The sequence below is a fragment of the Haliotis rufescens genome, unplaced genomic scaffold, assembly GCF_023055435.1.
Source record: "Haliotis rufescens isolate VD_foot unplaced genomic scaffold, xgHalRufe1.0.p SCAF_10, whole genome shotgun sequence".
Taxonomy (NCBI): domain Eukaryota; kingdom Metazoa; phylum Mollusca; class Gastropoda; order Lepetellida; family Haliotidae; genus Haliotis; species Haliotis rufescens.
In genome coordinates, this window is record NW_025963780.1 from 42,916,973 (window position 1) to 42,940,879 (window position 23,907).

The 23,907-nt window shown below is 39.6% G+C and overlaps 1 protein-coding gene across 2 annotated transcripts in view; it reads right to left on the minus strand.

Annotated features, from left to right (window-relative positions):
- The window catches only part of LOC124114693 (equilibrative nucleobase transporter 1-like), a 54,885-nt gene extending 45,037 nt beyond the window's left edge, over nucleotides 1-9,848 (minus strand). Inside the window, exon 1 of one of the 2 annotated variants that reach the window (XM_046475382.2) lies at nucleotides 9,776-9,848. The gene's annotated coding sequence lies outside the window, so the exon portion shown is untranslated. Of the gene's footprint in view, nucleotides 1-1,454; nucleotides 1,825-9,775 lie in introns of those variants that run through there. The other variant, XM_046475383.2, reaches the window with a different exon arrangement.
- Nucleotides 9,849-23,907: the final 14,059 nt, after the last annotated feature.

A 23,907-nucleotide genomic window follows, 5' to 3' on the forward strand; every position in this document is an offset into this window, starting at 1 on the left:
ATTACAAACACTGGGGCACGATTTCCCTGAATCAGATTACAAACACTGGGGCATGATACCCTGAATCATATTACAAACATTGGGGCACGATTTCACTGAATCAGATTACAAACATTGGGGCACGATTGCCCAGAATCAGATTACAAACACTGGGGCATGATTACCCAGAATCAGATTACAAACACTGGGGCACGATTACCCAGAATCAGATTACAAACACTGGGGCATGATTACCCAGAATCAGATTACAAACACTGGGGCACGATTACCCAGAATCAGATTACAAACACTGGGGCACGATTACCCAGAATCAGATTACAAACACTGGGGCACGATTTCCCTGAATCAGATTACAAACACTGGGGCATGATACCCTGAATCATATTACAAACATTGGGGCACGATTTCCCTGAATCAGATTACAAACATTGGGGCACGATTGCCCAGAGTCACTGGTACAAACACAGGAACATCTTTCCGCAAGTATTCATACTTATTATCCTTCCTATATATATTCGTTGCCCTTACTGAATCAATACAAACACATACTGTAATAGGTTCACGTTGGACAGTCATGAACTCTCAACCGCCAGGCCTCAAGCTAAATACGGGAGCCCCAGTCCCTCAGTCAGTTATAACACTGACCTCAATACGTTCAAATGTCAGACGCCTCAGTTCCTGTATATCACAATGTGCTCAACCACAACAGCACAGCGAGTCCCTACAAACTCATCGGTGTCTTCTTTGTAGGGAGGATGGGGTAGGTGGAGGGGATAGCCTAGTAGTTAAAGCGTTCGCGCGTCACGCATAAGGCCCGAGTTCTATTCCCAACATGGTTACAAAGTTTGAAGCCCATTTCTTGTGTATCCCGCCGTGGTATTACTGGGAAAATGCTACAAGCGGCGTAAAATCAAACTCACACACTCATATTATTGGTGGCTGTGGATGGCGAGGGTCTTTTATAGGAAATGACTGGTGAATACTTTCGTATTGCAGATGAGGGTACATCGAGGTGGCCCAGTGGTTATTTGAATAGCTGTTCCATTCTTAACATGGGTATACTCGGTTAGCCCATTACAGGTATCCAGGGTAGGTAGGGGAGGTACGTAATGAAGTATATCATAAATTCCTGATCAATTATCTTGTGCGGAAATGTGGAAACGTCCTTTCCAACAAACGACCTGAATCAATTGCAATGCCAGTTCCACGTAGTATTCTTAACAGAACGTACGACCGCCCCTACTTTTATTATTTAAGCATCCAGAAATACCCACATGCATTGTCACAGTACATATGTCCATTCACACGGAAACCTCATCACGACAAAAGTAGTAGCTGTACCCATAGTAGATAGCATGTGCTCGTATCTGCGAGGATTGGAACTGCACCAACTGTTCTAGCCCAGTTTTACAAATCTGTAACGTATGTCTATTTGTGTCAGCATCTCAACCTACCGTATATTGGCACTTCGTCGAGGTGAATTCCAAGATGTTCACACACTACCAACCCCCATGGACTCTCCTTTCGCTTTGTGACAGAATCAGTCCAGGGATTTCTTCTCAAGACTGGTCCTACACAGAGGTACATCTGACATAGGGCTATCCTAGTATCCCAGTCATGAGAACGAGTCCAAGTCATTCACTGGCAGAGTTTCCATGAGTGTGTGTCTAAAAACCGGACCGCTGCACCCAATCAACGATATGCACTAACTGCGTGGAGCTAAACATAGTCTTCTCATACCAACGACGACAGGCGAGTCATATCTCCATTTCATCCGATAACTATGTGAGCTAATGTCTGGAACCTACAAAACGCTCCGGAGTCGGCACCTGTGAGTGACACGTTGCTAGGGAGAGTCCATTATCTTATGTAATGTAGGTTGTGTTACTCCCGTGACCCCGTGCACTGCACGTGCGTGTCACTCTCAGAGTTTTCATGGCCTTTCCTCGTGTGTTAATACATCTGCTCATAACGAAGTACCTATTACACTGTGGAGGTGATCACAGTTGATTCTGATAGACTGATACCCTGTTTAGTATTTAAGGGGCACGTAGTGTTATTGTATCGACTGGCAATGCAGAATAAATTACATTATCTGCGTTGTGACCCCAATACTATGAATAATTGGCACGTTCCAAATTTTTCTCTGCGCATGAATAATGGTACCTCTGTCACAAGGAATGTATATGAAAGTGTAGTCTTAATCTGCGGTGATGGCCACTTTCAGGTACATGTAGGTGAGACGGTAACACGGCCACAACTATCAATTGTGAAAACTGGAGCACGTTTGTAGGGCAAGGTCAATAGCACCATGTGTGTCCTAGATAGAGGTTACTCCCCCCATGGAACCCCAGGGAATGTGCACGTGTACACGCGTAACAGCTAGAGTGGCTGCTAAGTGCGCGTTATAGAAGGGACAGGTGCTGTGCCAGCTGTAGAGACACCTAGAGCACCTGATGATTGTGTCGCAATGGAAGCAATATGTGACACGGTTTGTAAATATTGAACCAATTGTACTTTTATATTCATATAACGCGGGGCACAACTGGTTACATTTGTTGGTTGGTTGTTTGTTGTTAAACGCCGCTCTCAGCAAAATTCCAGCTACACACACACACATACATACACACACACACACACACATTTTATACAAAGTTTTCAGGTATAATAAACATTCCCAGATATAACAAGGTTTTTTTAGACATATTCCGCGAAACTGCTTCATTCATGGTGGTGAGAAGAATTATTCTTTCAAATATCAATTAACAATGTTGATGAGTTTATTTAATAGAAAAGGTTTGTAAAAGAATTATGCACATGTTTGTCGTACCGTGGATGGAACAATTACTTAACTTTGACTTTGTCCTTATACGTAATTTATCTGTATATACCCAAAAGGTCCCGTTATTCCCCTGTGTGCGTAATATATCTGAATATTCCCAAAATGCCCCGTTATTCCCCTGTGTGCGTAATATATCTGAATATTCCCCAAATGCCCAGTTATTCCCCTGTGTGCGTAATATATCTGAATATTCCCCAAATGCCCAGTTATTACCCTGTGTGCGTAATATATCTGAGTATTTCCCAAATGCCCCGTTATTCCCCTGTGTGCGTAATATATCTGAGTATTTCCCAAATGCCCCGTTATTCCCCTGTGTGCGTAATATATCTGAATATTCCCCAAAGGCCCTGTTATTTCCCCGTGTGTGTAATATATCTGAATATTCCCCAAATGCCCCGTTATTCTCCCGTGTGTGTAATATATCTGAATATTCCCCAAATGCCCTGTTATTCCCCTGTGTGCGTAATATATCTGAATATTCCCCCAAGGCCCTGTTATTTCCCCGTGTGTGTAATATATCTGAATATTCCCCAAATGCCCCGTTATTCCCCCGTGTGTGTAATATATCTGAATATTCCCCAAATGCCCTGTTATTCCCCTGTGTGCGTAATATATCTGTATATTCCCCAAATGCCCTGTTATTTCCCCGTGTGTGCGTAATATATCTGAATATTCCCCAAATGCCCCGTTATTCCCCTGTGTGCGTAATATATCTGAATATTCCCCAAATGCCCCGTTATTCCCCTGTGTGCGTAATATATCTGAATATTCCCCAAATGCCCCGTTATTCCCCCGTGTGTGTAATATATCTGAATATTCCCCAAATGCCCTGTTATTCCCCTGTGTGCGTAATATATCTGAATATTCCCCAAATGCCCTGTTATTCCCCTGTGTGCGTAATATATCTGAATATTCCCCAAATACCCCGTTTTTTCCCCGTGTGTGTAATATATCTGTATATTCCCCCAATGCCCCGTTATTCCCCCGTGTGTGTAATATATCTGTATATTCCCCAAAGGCCCTGTTATTTCCCCTGTGTGTGTAATATATCTGAATATTCCCCAAATGCCCCGTTATTCCCCCGTGTGCGTAATATATCTGAATATTCCCCAAAGGCCCTGTTATTTCCCCGTGTGTGTAATATATCTGAATATTCCCCAAATGCCCTGTTATTCCCCTGTGTGCGTAATATATCTGAATATTCCCCAAATGCCCCGTTATTCCCCTGTGTGCGTAATATATCTGAATATTCCCCAAATGCCCTGTTATTCCCCTGTGTGCGTAATATATCTGAATATTCCCCAAATGCCCCGTTATTCCCCTGTGTGCGTAATATATCTGTATATACCCCAAACGCCCTGTTATTTCCCCGTGTGTGTAATATATGTGTTGTCACAACAGGGGCCACTGAATGTGTACACGGACAAGAACAATGTCCCAAGTAAAATTAATCCCAAACCTTCGCGAGGGACAGATTATCCGTCATTCCTCTGTCACGAGTAACTTATTGTTTTTTACTAGCCATCGTCAAGTTTTAAAATAAGAAGCTGAAAAGACAAAACGCAGTTTAATCTTATAATAGAGGCGAAGTCGCATTTCATAATATTTATACGCGTGTGACATGGCATCGTATTCGTTGAATTTTAACTGATCACATACAGTCCACACTCAACACTAAGATTCCGCGAATGCGAAATAGTTCGTTTGGATGACATTAATCATTCGAAACGACATATTGTGAATGATGTATGATATTACAACAAAGAATTAAAAATGACAGCATTATTTATGACATAAAACTCAAACACATGCAGTACAAAAAAATAAAAAATTGTTTGTCAGTTGATTTCTGTGGACATTGTTCCGTCAGTTGCCTCAAGGTAACTATCTCCCAAGACAACAAACAGAGAACCGAAATTCTTGTCAGGCTCGGCATTGTTATTTACATGCAAGGATAGCAGATGATTTATTCAATCTAATTTACTTTATATACAAATCTAATTAAAAAAATTATGTTTTGTGTATTCCATTATCGTAAACCACATTGTGAATAGTATTATTAATTGGATTAATATGAATAAATTTTATAGTACGTTTTATGCTGTAAATGATACATATTGGCTATGGGTGAGTGAGTGAGTTTGGTTTAACGCCGCTTTTAACATTATTCCACTTATATCACGGCGTGTCAGTTTAATGTAGGAGGTAAGCCCGAAGTGATGCAGGCCTATGACTTTTACCACTTCGGTGAAACCCACGAGCACGGGTATGGTGCTAACAAACCTAGAAACAATCGGGGCGAACTGGGATTCGAACCAACAATCATGGGTTTCCGGCGTGCCCAAGGGACACAACACGGCATAGCGAATCGCTATTGGCTACCCATGTTCCTTGTACACACGGGGATACAACAGGGACCTACTTGGTGTATTCAGAAATACCAGGAACATTGGGGAACAGGTGTATACTTAGTGTATACAGAAATACCAGGTACATTGGGGAACAGGTGCCTACTTGGTGGATACATAAATACCAGGTACATTGGAGAACAGGTGCCTACTTGGTGTATACAAAAATACCAGGTACATTGGGGAACAGGTGCCTACTTGGTGTATACAGAAATACCAGGTACATTGGGGAACAGGTGCCTACTTGGTGTATACAGAAATATCAGGTACATTGGGGAACAGGTGCCTACTTGGTGTATACAAAAATACCAGGTACATTGGGGTACAACAGGGACCTACTTGGTATATACAGAAAGACAAGGTACATTGGGGTACAACAGGGACCTACTTGGTATATACAGAAATACCAGGTACATTGGGGAACAACAGGGTCCTACTTGGTATATACAGAAATACAAGGTACATTGGGGTACAACAGGGACCTACTTGGTATATACAGAAATACCAGGTACATTTGGAAACAACAGGGACCTACTTGGTATATACAGCAATACCAGGTACATGTACATTGGGGAACAACAGAGCCCTAATTCGTGTATAGAGAAATACCAGGTACATTGGGGAACAACAGGGACCTACTTGGTATATACAGAAATACCAGGAACACTGGGAACCAACAGGGGCCTACGTCGTGTAAAGAGAAATACCAGGTACATTGGAAATACAACAGGGACCTACTTGGTATATACAGGAATACCGTGTACATTGGGGAACAACAGGGCCCTACTTCGTGTATAGAGAAATAACAGGTACATTGGGGAACAACAGGGACCTACTTCGTATATACAGAAATACCACGTACATTGGGCAACAGCATGGACCTACTTGGTGTATACAGAAATACCAGATACATTGGGGAACAACAGGGTCCTACTTTGTGTATACAGAAATACCAGGTACATTGGGGAACAACAGGGGCCTACTTGTTGTATACAGAAATACCAGGTACATTGGGGAATAACAGGGGCCTACTTCGTGTATACAGAAATACAAGGTACATTGGGCAACAACAGGGGCCTACTTGTTGTATACAGAAATACAAGGTACATTGGGCAACAACAGGGTCCTACTTTGTGTATATAGAAATACAAGGTACATTGGGGAACAACAGGGGCCTACTTGTTGTATACAGAAATACAAGGTACATTGGGCAACAACAGGGGCCTACTTGTTGTATACAGAAATACAAGGTACATTGGGCAACAACAGGGTCCTACTTTGTGTATATAGAAATACAAGGTACATTGGGGAACAACAGGGGCCTACTTGTTGTATACAGAAATACAAGGTACATTGGGCAACAACAGGGGCCTACTTGTTGTATACAGAAATACAAGGTACATTGGGCAACAACAGGGGCCTACTTGTTGTATACAGAAATACAAGGTACACTGGGGAACAACAGGGGCCTACTTGTTGTATACAGAAATACCAGGTACATTGGGGAACAACAGGGGCCTACTTGTTGTATACAGAAATACAAGGTACATTGGGCAACAGCATGGACCTACTTGGTGTATACAGAAATACCAGATACATTGGGGAACAACAGGGTCCTACTTTGTGTATATAGAAATACAAGGTACATTGGGGAACAACAGGGGCCTACTTGTTGTATACAGAAATACCAGGTACATTGGGGAACAACAGGGGCCTACTTGTTGTATACAGAAATACAAGGTACATTGGGCAACAACAGGGGCCTACTTGTTGTATATAGAAATACAAGGTACATTGGGGAACAACAGGGGCCTACTTGTTGTATACAGAAATACCAGGTACATTGGGGAACAACAGGGGCCTACTTGTTGTATACAGAAATACAAGGTACATTGGGCAACAACAGGGGCCTACTTGTTGTATACAGAAATACAAGGTACATTGGGGAACAACAGGGGCCTACTTGTTGTATACAGAAATACAAGGTACATTGGGGAACAACAGGGGCCTACTTGTTGTATACAGAAATACAAGGTACATTGGGGAACAACAGGGGCCTACTTGTTGTATACAGAAATACCAGGTACATTGGGGAACAACAGGGGCCTACTTTGTGTATAGAGAAATACCAGGTACATTTTGGGAACAACAGGGGCCTACTTCGTGTATACAGAAATACCAGGTACATTGGGGAACAACAGGGGCCTACTTCGTGTATAGAGAAATACCAGGTACATTGGGAAACAACAGGGACCTACTTTGTGTATAGAGAAATACCAGGTACATTGGGAAACAACAGGGACCTACTTTGTGTGTTTTGTTTTGTTTTGTTCCGTTTTTTGTGTGTATTTTTTTTTTTTGTCTTTGTGATGTTTTGTGTATGTGTGTTTATGTCTTTTGTTGGCGTTTGTGTTTATGTTTGTATGTTTGTGTTGTTTTGTGTGTTTATGTGTGTGTGTTCGTGTGTTTATGTTGGTATGTGTTTATGTGTGTATGTGCGTGTGTGTGTGTGGTTGTGTGGTTGTGTGCGTGCGTGTGTTCGTGCGTGCGTTCGTGCGTTCGTGCGTGTGTGCGTGTGTTTGAGTTATGAGTAGTTACGAATTATCTGCCCCAAGTGTAGAAATTATCTGACTTCAAAGAATAGTGTATGATGATCAGGTAAACTGTAATTCCGAGTTGCGAATAGGTTATTCTGTTTTAAATTTATCCTCTTTCTGTTCCACATTAGCTTGCTCTGTCACAACACAGACACCCGCCCTATATATATAACTACTTCAGTCATTCAACACAGTGACAACATCGAGTGGGAAAATTCAATGACAGTCACGTACAGCAGCATGCCAGGAATACATTCTGTGATCTGGTTTGGATGAAAGTGCAACCCCGTCAACACGGACACTTGATAAACTGTCCTGCGCCATGGGCCAGGCAGATGTATGCTATTCACACAGTGTCACAAGGGATCATGCATGGTAATCACGACTGTTTGATGGCATCATTTTATGGATCATCGAATATTGAAAAAGACCCATGCCAAATAAACAAATTCGAGAAGGAAGAAAAGTCATTAACAACGTGTGAAATGGGAAAATATATACATATTTTGAATCACACTTTCATGGAATGAAGACAAATATGGTATATAAATAGAAAAAAAGGGACAAACTGAATATTTTCATAAATAGCGACAAAACCCTTTCCATGTTCATAAGTAATTACCGACTATCACATGAGCTTGTGGTTATGAATGACTAAGAAATAGTCATGACACCAGATATTAGCGAAAGGATGAGCGTAGCCTGCTCATCAGTGGAACCCGTCATAAACACATGCAAAGGCAAGTCAATTGTTCGCCTAACACACGGGAACATATGGTACACTTTAAACATCATTTGTGTCACTGATTTCAAATTTGGAAATGTGCCCCATATATTAAACTTTTTTAAAGCTCTACTGAGGCCTTGAATATTGTTTAAAGACATATATTATGTTTACATCTCACAGATGTATATCATAAGAGAGATATAAGAAAAAGTACTATAGACGTAATACAGCACCACTTATATACAGTTATGAGAGAAGATAAACGACCAAATGAAATAAAGAAGGACAATATTTGTCCATGGTATAAATTCTTTCTGAATTGTAATATTGAAAAGCAGGTCTTGGCAGTAGAATATGTGTATTTGAATATAACACATAGCTTCTCATGGTTCGACATGGCTTTGTCCGATGCAATATCATATTTTACGAAATGTTCCCGAGTGTTTTTGTGTTGTTGTTTTTTGTTTTATGGTGAACAATTGAACTGCGTTTGCATGTGCTTGTGACGGATGTCACCGGTGGGCAGGATATGCTCACCTGTTCACAAACACTCTGCATAATGACTGATAGTGATTCATGAACACATGCTGATGATATAGTCGGAATCGTACAATTGACCAATCATACGAACGTGAGCGAAATTGTTACATCTGTAATATTGCAGACACAAGGTTCATGCGAATTATACCTGGAACGTATTTCAAAATATCCTTTTCTGAAACTGTTTTGTTGTCTTTAAAACTAACATTTACACAATACACCCGAACATACCGACTGATTAATGTTTCAATCGTGTAGCTCAACCGAGGAAGGAAGTCCATTGATATTGCCTCCAGCACCTTACATTTCGTGGTTCAACCAAAGGATATCTTTATAGAAGCCTTCAAAAATGCATGTTTCTGTTTTAACTGAAATATTTAGACAATAACATAAATCTGATGGAGTGAATTCTCTAGATCAGGGCGATATCGTGTCAATCATTCTAAAGAGTTATGTCGTTAACATACGTTATGATAGTAATGGCTCACCGGCCAGACCAGCAGGTATTGCATCTCAGGAAATCCCCTTAGCTTCGCTCATATGGCACAATAGTTTATTTCGTTCTAATTCAGATCAGACTTAAAAGTATGGTTTGATGGAGTTATATGGTTGACAGTGTTCGTTTAACACACTTCTTGGCGGTTTATGCACGAGAGCCTACCTTGAACGTGGTGGAAGATTCCCTTGTGTCTCTGTGTCCCGACCTGCTGTTATACAGTAGATACATTCAATACACGTACACAGCTCTGCTATATGCATATTCATACGTCTGGTAGTATGACACAGGAACCAACAGGTGTTACACATTCTCCCAGGTGTGTGTATATGTAAATACCATATACTCTGCAAAAACAAGAAACGCAATAGGAGTAAACTCTGACAGAGTGTTGCGACATCCATACAAAATTAATACCAAAACGTTGTCATTTCTGCACGAATTAAGATTGATGTTGTGGATAGAATGAGGTACTGCAGACATTTGGCAAAAACACAACCACGTGAGAGCCTGGCGCCGAAACTCACTAATTCATCTAAAGTCACTTTTGCGTTTCTTTTTTTGCAGAGTATAATATACATTTTTTCGCTTCTGATGCTGGGATCAAATGGCGCCGTTGAAAAAATCAACAGATGGTAATCGATTGTTCATAATTGGCACGAATCATTGTCACTGACCCAGGTTCCATACGACATACATTGAATAGTAGATGCCAAGGTGAAGGTCATCTGTTCTCAATATTTTGGCCACCATTGGAGTCCAAGACTGACTGGCATCGGCGTCGCATAGAAGCAATCAGTTTCCGAATTGTGTTCACCACTCGGCCTGCAGTGCTTGTGCCAACTGTCGGAGGTTCCGTGGTTGTTACTGACGTACTTGCAATCGTTAATCCAGTGCATCCCATAAGTGTTCGATTGGGTGTAAATCTGGAGACTTTTGAAGGCCATAGCAAGACCTGGATGTTGTGATTCCTGGGAAAGGCTGTTTTCAGTCTTGCCTGGTGAGGTCGGGCGGTGTTTTGTTGAAAACCCACTTCGGCCGAAGTATCTCATCCCTGTAATGTTGTGCAGTTAATTTCCCAGAGCTGGCACCAAGTCTATTCCACCAGTGTAGGAGATGGCTGCCCACATCATCACACTACCACCACCAAATCTGTCGACTTCCTATCTGCAGTTTAGTTTTATGATGGCATGCAAATAGCCAACGTTCTTTTTTTAATAGTGATGCTGCACGTGCCTGTCTTGTTTGTGTCTTTCGGCCCAGTCCCTTATGTGTTTGTGTTTTTAAGATGTTTCCATCTTTTCACAAAATTTCTGCAGTACCTCATTCTTTCCTCACAAATCAATCCCAATCCATGGAAACATGACCAATTCATTTTGGGTATTAAGTTTGTAAGGATGTCGGCAGCATTCTGTGATGTTCTTATGATTTTAGTAATTTTGCGTTTCACATTTGCAGAGTATGTATACTTAATGTAGAATATGAGTTACAAAATAATCATTTCATTCGAAAACTGGAGGAAGAATACAACTCAATAACAAATATCACTCATTGTGAAAGAATATTCACCGAGATCGAAGAATAATCAAAGGAATTTATCTTGAAGGGCTCTCTTAAACATCCTCATGACTCCAAAGCATGTGTATTTCCTTCAGGTGAAGTGTTGTTACATATCGTTTCAACAGTTTGACATGACATGAGATGAGTCGTGGTTATTCAACCGTGAAAAACGTTTGCATGAAGGACAAACAATATTCGCTATTATAAATCACCGCCGTATGATTCACATAATCCTCTCGCAATGCACCGCCATGTACTTATACAGTCAAACACCGGGTGTGTCGAAGTTGAAGGGACTTATGTAAATACTTCGAGTTAGCCGAGGTTCGACACTCGAAAACTGATCAATAAAAAAGGAATATGCAGCGACCAAGATATTACTTCGAGACAACCGTTAGTTCAACACGTCAAAGTTGGGCACAACGGTGTTTGACCGTGTATATTGAAATACAAGCGACAAAACCCTTTCCATATTCATAAGAAACATCTGCTTAAAGAGTCCGTTGTACGAATCTGACTTTATCATGACCATGCGTTTATGAATCGATCATTGTTCAAAAGCGATGAGGAGGTGTTCGTGAAAAGGTGAGCGTATCCTGCTCCACCGGTTTTCCTGTCAAAAACACATACAAAGGCAAGTCAATAGTTCACTGGACAAAAACACGATCGGACGTCGCTTTTGTAACTGTCATGTCTCCCATATCTACGAAAGAAATGAGCTTGACTCCAAATACATGGCATGAGCACCAGACAGAAATGCATATTTATAAAAACATTTCAATTTGTGTTGGTGTATGTAGCATGGGCTTAATGACATTAATAGCTGCTGCTGTATCATGTTGCAACAGCCATGATGCTCTATTAATACTTATTTGTGGGCGATCGCATGCATTCATAGCTAGCCGAAGCGCATATTTGTCATGCAACATTAAATATAACGGCACATTTAACAGAATTCATCTGTGTTGCATACAAGTCGAATAGTTTACTACCCAAGCACATGTCTAGCGTGAAAAACAAATTATTATAATACATATTAAATATACTGAACCGCAAATGAAACGTCACACCAAGCAACATTGCATGAAAAGTTGTCATTTAAATATCTGGGTAATTTTTGTCAAAGTTTCTAAAATTCAACATTACCTTGTCCGGAAGAAATTAAATTTGAAGATAAAAAAACAAAGCAGATGACAATAAAACCGATCGCCAAAACCCATCACGGCAACGGCCATGGTAACCCGATGCACGTGAGTTTCGTGCAAATTGAAATGCACATGTGTTCCCCCATTTCTTGCCCTATAAAAATCCACCCAGATCGGATAACCTTCATTCGTTATTGCTACCACATGCCAAGATCGACAAGAAATCAGCGACACCTAGCCCTTGGACGATTGCAAGCTGGACACATCCCCCGTTACTGCATCTCCACTGCAGATTGCAGAGAGAGAGTCTGGCGACGCCGTGGATGACGTTATTCGGATGCTTGTGTTGTTGAGAGAGATTTGTTGGGTGGAATTGGTCTTGCCAAGAGAATCGGTCCTGTGGTCTTCCAGAACATCGGTCCAGGGAGAGGCAATTGTGTCACAGCAGCTCGGTACATTGATCAAGTCTTGACACCACACGCCATACCTCATTTGGCACGTCGCCGCAACCATGAGTTTCAGCATGATAACGCCCGTGCCCATACTGCGAGAGCAACAAGAGACTTCCTCCAGCAGAATGGTATCAGAACCATGCAGTGGCCTGCCCTCAGTCCCAATTTAAATCCCATTGATCACCTGTGGGACGAGATTCAAAGACGGCTGAATGAGGTCCAACCGACAACTGCAGCTGAACTGCGGCAGGCCTTCCTCATAGTGTGGGCTCAAGTGCCTGTGGCCTTCATCAACCGCCTCATCCATTCCATGTATCGACGTTGCACGGCAGTCATCAATGCACATGGCGGACACACGAGATACTGACTTGTGATGCCATTTTCTCAGAGACTAGTGTTGTGTTTCACTTTAAGAACATTTGACACTTTAACTTCAACCTTGATGATCAGTTTTGCAAGGTTCAATCTTTTTATTATGTCTCAAAGTATGTTTACAGTGTTTGTTCAAATAAGGTTTCTCATATACCTATCTATGGTGACGTTTCTTTTGCGGTTCAGTAGATTTTATTCATTTTAAATGTTTATGTGTGAAAGGCATAGGCCCAAATAAATTAAATGCATACAATACAGTGCAAGATCATTTAATTTTACAAAATGAGTGCATATTGAACGCATATTCGAAATATAACATGGCATATTTAAATCTTCATAATTTAAGGTTGCCACTCGGCGAATAAATTGTTGGACTGTAGCCGAATTACATAACTATTTATTATTTTATATGTATTGCTTTCGAATATCTTTTAAGGATGGACAAATAAAGGTGAAATGATACCGACCGATATCGTTTAGATTACAATGTGTGCATAAGTTTTCAGATTTCGGAATGTTGTGGTGTCTCCCAATATTAAGCCTTGTGTATCCAACTCTACCACGAGTAAAATCGGATGCAAATGTACACAAGGTCGAATCTATTAAATATTTCTTTGCTTCTAGGCTTATCTTAAAAAGTGCATAATATTCATATTTAGTACAAGATGATAATATATTAGTCCATTCTTGGCTGTACACATCTTAGGTTAGTCATCTGTTCCCGAATGTTTGGAAGACATACATGATTCAGTTCATGTGAATACGATGTGTAGGCAGATTATAGCTCATGTTAGATAGCTTCATGTGCAAAGATACTGATATTTATGAAATAATGTGTCTATGGATCTGTATATTCAAACTTATCATACACAGTCATGACCGGCATCAATTCCATACATGTACATATTTCTAAGAATCATTAGCTTCTGTCTTGCATATGCATATGAGATTATGAGATTACGTGTTCACAGAAATTGGGTTGACTCAAGCAATCGCTCCCAAGGTGCTAACTGATGCACGTTGATGTAGTAATACATTGCACCTTGTAGAATGATGTACAGTAAACTACGGTTATAACGAACTCGAAGGGACCACTAATAGCAGTTCATAATAACCGTAGTTCGTTATAAGCATATATACAACATTTAGACAACAAATGGTCGGGACTAAAAAAAAGTTCCTTATATCGGTCAGTTCGTTATAAGCGTGTTCGTTATAAACGTAGTTTATTGTATGTGAAGCCTACTGAAGCCTACTGAAGCCTATGAAACAATGGAAATTATTTCATTTATATATTATGAGTACTATATTCTCAAGAGGTATCTTGCAAATTTGGTATGACTGTGACTAACCCATCTAACCACTTCGGTAACAAGCATTGGACTGTGGGAGAACGCAACCATGACAAATGGGACTTCACGGTATCTGGCAAATGAGGTGAGACCGTGCCAGCAGGCTCATTTACACCATTAAATCATCATGTTAATGGGAACATGAATACAGGTCGTGGTTGTCCTCTGGATTAATGCAATGAGTAAAAAGCAGTGTCACCGTGAACAACTATTTCGGCAGCCATGGACAGTATAGAGGAACAGAAATATGTCAATTTCAGCCATAACGACGTTCAGGGTGGAAAGACAGTTTTCTGAATATGTATTACTTTTACTGGGTAGTTATTTCAAACAAACTTCAAAATATCAAAAACACTCTGTTTTAATAGCCTTATGTTCTTTGAGAAACAGATTAGTTCAGCGTTTTTGTCACTATTTTCATTGTTGCCTCTACACATGCAATAATGCAATATCATTTGGACCATTGTGACACTTATATGAGATATTTACCTTCTTAGCTTGTGTTTGTGCATGTGCGTGTGCGTGTGTGCGTTTGTGCGTGTGTGCATTTACATTAACAGATGGGTAATCAAAGCAGGATCGTTCACTTATGATAATAGGGCCAACACATTGTATACTTGGTTTCATAGATTAGCTTCAAATATCATAAAATGAACAAAATCAACCATGACAGTTTTTCTGTTCTTTTTTCTCTGTGATCATGAAAACTGTTGTCATCAATGTCTGTGTTATCAGAGTGATGAACCGGGTGTGTATTAATCTGTATTTTGACCAATAAATATTGCTGAAGACATAATAAATCATCTTATTTTTAAAATAAGGTGAAGTATATTCATTTGGTTCCCGCGCCAAACCATACCGTTTATCTGTTACAGATGGGATATTTAGAACATTTTTATAAGACAAGCTAAAATTACTCCGTATTGTAATGTTGAATTTGAATCATATCATTTACTCGAAAAAAGAGTTACATATTATAAATAATTTAAAATATGACCACCGCAGTAATTATGGAATGGGTTCAGTCCGAATGTTTTAAACTCGTATATATATATATATATATATATATATGTAACGCGGATGTTAAACTAGAACTGTATAAAGATGTGAATGTATGAGGTAGTGATGACACAAAAGGGTTGCATATGAGATGTATACGGCGAGAAACACATACACACATACACACAATCTAGGTCCCACATGGGCTATGCGTGTATGTCCCTGCTAGAGGACTGTGCAGGTAGCAGAGGTACTATAAGTCCCCTCGGTCCCTAATATGGTGGCCTAACTTTGGTTGCGGGCGATCTCCAGCTCGTTCCTATCATGTATTTGTGTAGTGATATCTTTTTTTATGGTTCCATGCTAGTTTGAAAATAAATCTGTGATACTCCAGGTTTTTTTTACTGTCCTTTTTCGAAAGGTCGAAAGTCTAAAAGCATTTCTTCTTTTTTGTCTAACATGTTGTAGTCACGATAGGCTGAAACACTGCCGATTTTACCCTAAACCTTAATTTACCCACTCCCTTTCTTATCTGAATTCATATCACGCCTAAAATATACCGATGAACAGGATTGGCATAGCATGCTCCAAAACGGTACTAAAACATCATCATATTTATTATTTAAAGTTACTTTTGGAACAGAGCTGTACCTCAATTGTATATCTATCACGAAATTCAAAGTTGCCCTTGCACAATTTCGATTTTTGTTCACATCAACTGCATGTTGAAACTGGTAGATATCTTAATATACCGCAAAGTGGTCGATTATGGAGATGTTGCAATTATGGATATATTGAGGATAAATATCACTTCCTATTAGTTTGCTCTGCGTACAAACATCGACGTACAAAGTATATGCAAGGCACTTACAGCCTTCAGCCTGATAAGAATAAATTTTAGCTTCTAATGGCGGTATGTGTATTCAAAATCTAGCCACGAACCATTATCAGGCGATTCTCCTACGTACAAAAATTCTGAGGATGTATTGTCATAAATCTTCTATCTTGTCAACTACTTTACATAAATATGTTGTATATATTATTCACGTCATGTAATCGAAGGGAAACATGGGACTTTGGCCTACATTTACCGAAATAAAGAGAGCATTCAAAACTCACATGGATGCCCACTCATGACCCTATTGGAACCGTGGTCCCCGAAGGGATACCTATTTAGGATTTATTTCTCAGCCCACATTTACCCCTGGGGCCCATGTGTACAAGCTGGCGGGGCAGTGGAGGATATTAGGAGCAACGCCGTCGGGGTAGGACGACACGCTATCAACCACGTCACCGCGCCATCCATAGTCGCCTCTTACGACAATCATACTATAAGGTACCTGGAGACCAATTCCCTCCCGAGTTGGGTCCGGATAGGACCAAGAAATCCATCCTTTTGGTACTAAAACGGCACAGTCAATCAATGTGTGCTTCTGAAATAGGTTAAGTATACACTATAATCTGACATCAATTGAATATTCATTTTCACGTTACCATGTAAACTTATCAGCAGCTTGTCGAGCGGTTATTAGTAATTGATATCAGTATGGAATGCGAGATACATTCACAGTAGTTAGACAATGCACTCAATTGTATAAGTAACATATTATTTTCTAGTTGCTCTTAAAGCTGTGTCCTGGGGAAATAACAAGGCCGTACATTGGTTAATAAATTTCATGTCTACTAAAGAATGGCAAAAATGGACAACTGGAGGTATCGTCTCTCAACAAACTCACTGGGGATTAACCTCAACCTCAGAAATAAGGTGGGGAAATTTTTCAACCGGTGACCTTGTCGCGTGAGGATATTAACCAAATATGGAAGAAAACGCCGTTTCAGCACTTTTGTAACTGGGTCAGGTATCTAGAACACCAGCCACACAGGTACATCCTACTACAGGAAACAGACAAATTACACCATCTCGCCCACTTAGATAATCCTCGAATGTGAATGTGTTCACACTGTCGTTTAAATTATATCATTATTCAGTATGTAGATTTGCACATTTACACGTGTTTATACTTATTTCTGGGAATCAATATGTTAATTTGTCCGGTAAAAACCCGGTTTTAATATTATTTCTGTGAAACAGGATTGTTCGAATATATTTCAATATTTATAGTATTAAATATAATAATATAATGATAATATAATTTAATAGGGAAATCAATTTACATAATCAATTTTTCACCTTTTTATGACAGCGCATCAGCCTGATATCTGTTATTATCTGAGAAGTGCCGCATGTTGTACGGCATACAAAGTATGATATGTCCATCCGCCCATCTATCTGTTATAAAATATATTACATGTACATATATAATGCTCACTAAGTGTAACGGCCAACTTCTGCCTTCAACTAGATACATTGTACATTGTGCTGCTGTTCTGTAGAGGGCTGTATATCATAATCTTGTTTCACTATTCCAATTAATGAGGCAGCTTTTAAAGACATGTATACACAGATTTCATAGACACCAACAACGATAAGAATGTTCTTCTCTCAAGCCAACATACCGAGTACATCGTCACTTTGACACTGATATATGTTCATTCGCAACGTGAGAGGGTTTTGTCTTAGCGTTATGATCGAGTAGCCACAAAAAGGAACAGCTGGTTAACTGTGTTCATGTACTGCCATGGCTAACTGTGTTCATGTACTGCCATGGTTAACTTTGTCCATGCACTTTTTAGTTTTCTTTATGCACTGGTTAACTGCGTTCATGTACTGCCATGGTTAACTTTGTCTGTGCACTGCCATGGTTAACTTTGTACATGCACTGTTTAGTTTTACTTATGTACTGGTTACCTTTGTTCATGTACTGCCATGGTTAACTTTGTCGATGCACTGTTTAGTGTTACCTATGTGCTGGTTAACTGTGTTCATGCACTGCCATGGTTAACTTTGTCCATGCACTATTTAGTTTTACTTATGAACTGGTTAACTGTGTTCATGCACTGCCATGGTTAACTTTGTTCATGTACTGCCATGGTGAACTTTGTCCATGCACTGTTTAGTTTTACTTATGCACTGGTTAACTGTGTTTATGTACTGCCATGGTTAACTGTGTTCATGTACTGCCATGGTTAACTTTGTCCATGCACTGTTTAGTTTTACTTATGTACTGGTTAACTGTGTTCCTGTACTGCCATGGTTAACTTTGTCCATTCACTGTTTAGTTTTACTTATGCACTGGTTAACTGTGTTCATGTACTGCCATGGTTAACTTTGTCCATGCACTGCCATGGTTAACTTTGTCCATGCACTGTTTAGTTTTACTTATGCACTGGTTAACTGTGTTCATGTACTGCCATGGTTAACTGTGTTCATATACTGCCATGGTTAACTTTGTCGATGCACTGTTTAGTTTTACTTATGTACTGGTTAACTGTGTTCCTGTACTGCCATGGTTAACTTTGTCCATTCACTGTTTAGTTTTACTTATGCACTGGTTGACTGTATTCATGTACTGCCATGGTTAACTGTGTTCATGTACTGCCATGGTTAACTGTGTTTATGTACTGTCCAAATGTAATTTACATTCGCGTATAACTGAATATTACATATCTATTTTGACGTTATATATGGCATGTCTTATTACCACGAGGGACGAAACTATCATGCAATTATTTCTGTAATATTACATTACACACAATTAATGATTACGAATTAAGATATATGCATTACTAAGTTACATTTTAGCAGTAAATAGCCCGTGCTTCGCTATCTTGTCATATTCTGTCTCATGTTTCACAAGTCAAACCACTGGAGTGAGCTCTAGATTTTAAGATATTTCAAATATGCATCCTATGTAAAATACACCGAGCCTTTGACCCCTACGGCACATGTAATTAACTGTTTATGAAACGTCAACGCTAGAAAAGAATCAGTCTCGATTATCTGCTGAAACAGATTGCTTTGGGCGTGAAAGGTAAAATAACAGTGGAAATTTAATGGAGCACTGAATATCAATGGATGACACCAGGTGTTCGCAAAAAGCTTTTCTGTTTTTATCCAGAAGGCTTTTTGTGCTACAATGCATATAAAATACAGTGTCACTTCTGGGTTACCATTGCTATCTGATGGTGGTTGCCAAATACTATGTTTGTTTTAGCTTTTTATCCTACGCCTGAACCTTCTTTAATGTTAACGTTTACGGATCCACCAACTCTTTATCATATATCAAACTCTTCCAAAATTGTTCCTTTAGACCTATACTATTATTATTGCTACCCAACTGATTTCTGTATATTGAAATTAACAATAGCTAACTCGCTAACTAGCTTTTCATACTCAAGGAATACATAAGAAATTCAATACATAAACATGTCCATGAAATAGACCAATCTGTTTCACTCACCCCGTGTCAGCTGTATCCACGCCACTATCACCACCACACCGAGTACCCCGACAGCCGCACAGCTTCGGTTTTGATCAATCTATAGGTACAATGTAGGAAGGTGGGTACCGTATCAACGGCTCTTCTCCCTACATTACGCTACCAGGCATGCTTGTGACCCACGGAGAGGTTGACATCACGACAGTCATTGTAGGGTAACAGCCATCGGAGAACAAAGGCAAAACTTCATTGCAGGTTATAAGTTTGATAAAAACAGAGCAGCGAGAGACGACAAGTGGCGCTCACATATCGAGAAAGAAACTTTATATTGTGCACAGTGCAGAAAACAGGATACGTCCTAACCAATGACTGCTGCACTCGTCCCGGGGGAATTGTGTGACAAGTACGCGAGGCCCTGGCTACTTACTACTGAAATGTAAAGTGAAAATGCATTTCTTAGTCTATAATCAGGAAATATCCCATTGTCTCGTGGTATGTGTACATCACTGAAGGTTATCTACTGTACATTTGTACAAACTAAGACGTACTGGTTAGGAATGTCCATGATGTAAGTGTAACCGGGGTTTGTGATGGCAAATACAAGGTCCAACACAGGCTACGGGTGTGAGTCTTTATTGCCTTATTAGTAGATAACAATGACACCCTGTAATGTACAAACAATAAGATTATAAAAACAGTAGTACACAGGTTTCATACACACATATATTAATACAATACAAAGCGACCTTTCATTTAATATAAACATAGTCTATATTCATTACATCAACATGAACTTAATAATCAATGATATATAAAATCATTATCTTACCCTGAAGTAAACAAACGATTTATCAAGGGCGATAACTCGATCCCGACATCACTGAAAAGATTACAATATATAGATGGTCCACGGTTCTAACATACAATGAACATTACAAATTCAATTACCACTTTGTTGAAACTACTATATTAATTCATTACCTGATCATACATTTGGTATGATACACTATTTACAAAATATACTTCATGACACAACAAACATGTAAATTATGCGTACCCTGTGGGTGACACTGGGGTGTTTGTCCTCTCAGGGAACCGCCTTGCGTGGTAGCTATGTAGCTGTCAGCACGCTCCTAATTACAGAATCAACTATGAATAAATGTAACATACAGAATACAATTGAGGAAATATAACTAACTACTAACTACCATACAATGATTGACATTGCATATATATTCAGTATTTACACAAAGATAAAAATCAACGCATTCACACCCATTCACACACAGGAAGAAGAAGGATGAAAAGCATTTATAGTGTTTACTTAGCCTTTTTTAATTATTACTTCGTAATATGGTGAAACAATCATCATACCAAAGATAAGCATGTTAATAATACTGAAATAACATTCCACATAACTTAGATAACATAAGTTATATTATTATTTAAATACATACATAGAGATTAGTTGGCAATTTTATAGATTACTAACCTTAATAATCGAATTATTTATCACAGATCTGTCCAAGTCCAAATTGTTGACTGACTTCTGAATTGGTGTATTGTCAAGTGCAAGATGGATGAAAAGTGCACAGTTTGAACAAGCCAATGAAAACAAGGCTTGGGTTAGAACAAAGAGGAGAAACAATGACACAAACATAGACCAACCCAACCACCCTCTCCATTATAAGTAAACTAATCCAGAAGCCCATAATAGATATTGAACTAAGAACCTACTTTCCTAACAACTTAAAATAATATTACAAACCTAAAGGACCTCAAATAGATAAAACATATGTACAACAAAACTGTATGTTAATACTTGTGTCTGCCACATAAGGATATCGAACACATGCCCAATAAAACAAGTTATGCAAGTGATGTATGTATATGCGACCCCGGCCACACGCTGACATGAATAACACAACACCCTGTCAGACACCTAGTGGATATATTAGGCGAAATATATATGTTGTAGTCTGTTACGAGTTAATTTAAATAATTTAAAAACTGAAGGATTAAATAGAGGTTATCACGTGCTAAATACAATGTTTATTCCCAATGCAGGATATTAAGCATCCCCAAACACACAAGCGTGTCATTCTTTAATTCTGTACTTTTAAATCGCTTTCCCTCTCTCACAAACATTACCTAAATATCGCGAGTTTTCCTGGAATGCGTGCATTAATATTTACTACGTCACAGGGTAAGTGGTGTGTCACTCGGACAGTGACAGTGGCCAATATAGTTCCAACTTAAATCTGTTTTTTATACAGTGGCGAAGCAACATATACGCAAAACAACAATAGTGTTTACTTACATTTCGCGGCAATCATCGGTCTGTCCGCTAGAGTAACCGCCCTTTGTCAAAGGGAAGCTACTCTAACCCTGGTCTATTAGACGTCACGGCCACGTTCAGACGTTGTTGATAGTCAGTCTGTCCTGTCATAACGTTAAGAAGTGCAATCAGATGTACAAACAGTGACAAAAAGGAAACAAGGTAACAATTCAAACATATTTCGGCCAAATCCAACTATTTTAATTTGTGGAAAAGGTTTCAAGCCTCAGAGGTCTACAAACACAGATATGGCTACTGATCCCGCGTGGCTAGGCCTAATGCCCTCGCAAGATTGTTTCGAAATTTGTATCTCCAAAGTTGCCACAACTTATAAAATGCCTTAGCTACGTCACAGTTAGACACTGATTTTCAGTATATTAGACTGTTCCTTTGATAATGATAGCAATTATCCCTGTAGTTTATCCAGATTCCCGATGGTTAATTCTGACTCGATTGCCGAATGACAAGGGCGACGCCATGTTTGTTTATAAACACTGAAAGTAGTCCCTACTTGGCCTTTGATATTTGCATCTCTATCCGCATATGACCCCAACGGATATCGTTTTTACCCGTTGGCTTTATCCTGCCGAGAAACCTACCCATTATATGATAAATCTGATTCTCTGCGTAATTAAGACTTTCTAACAAACAACCTGTGTTCCCTGCATTATCCAGCTTCTGCATGCGGCTCCCGGGTAGGTCATATACCAACATATCAGGCATCATGTGATGTGTACACCGCATTTCATCATGGACATGTAGGCACAAAGTATATCATAGACCATGCGATATCTTTATCACCATTTAGCTGATGTTACATGTTTATGCATGATACATGCAATACAACACAGCCCTGTGTTGATGATACAATTTTATACACAATTGTTGATAATCATTTGACCATGTATTGTTTGCGTGTAGATACAGTCGTACGTGTATACCGTGTTACGTCACATACTTCAGGCACACTGTTCATCATAGCGGGTCCCGCCCGTGTCTGTCGTGTGTTCGTGTATGTGTCGTAGTATACCTCCAAATTGTTACTTTCAGGTGGCTCATTAAACGCGACTTATTGGCTTATTGTTGGCATTGTCCAGCCGTCGATCAGCCCATGCCACGTGGAACCACCCGAGGAGAGCTGATGCCCCCTTTATCCAATGGACCATTGTCATTAGGGTCACTGATACAAGTAAACCGAGATAGTGACTGTACTCCTACAAATATACTGAATACAACAGTGCCGCTGGCGCTGCATGTACCTCGAGATTACACAGACACCTGGGTGGTTGGTTCGTGGACCAAGAGTCGAAAGTGAAAATTCCACTCTGTTGACATTAACAGTCTAATGATATCACTTCAAGTCTAATGATATCACTCTAAGTCTAAAGGTATCACTTCAAGTCTAATGATATCACTTCCAGTCTAATCATACAACTTCCAGTCTAATGATATAACTTCAAGTCAAATGACATCACTTCCAGTCAAACGATATCAGTTCCAGTCTAATGATATCACTTCCCGTGTAATGATATGACTTCAAGTCTAATGACATCACTTCAAGTCTAAAGATATCACTTCGAGTCTAATGATATCACTTCCTTTCAAATGATATTACTTCAAGTCTAATGACATCACTTCCAGTCTAATGACATCACTTCAAGTCTAATGATATCACTTGAAGTCTGATGATATCACTTCCCCTTTAATGATATGACTTCATGTCTAATGGCATCACTTCC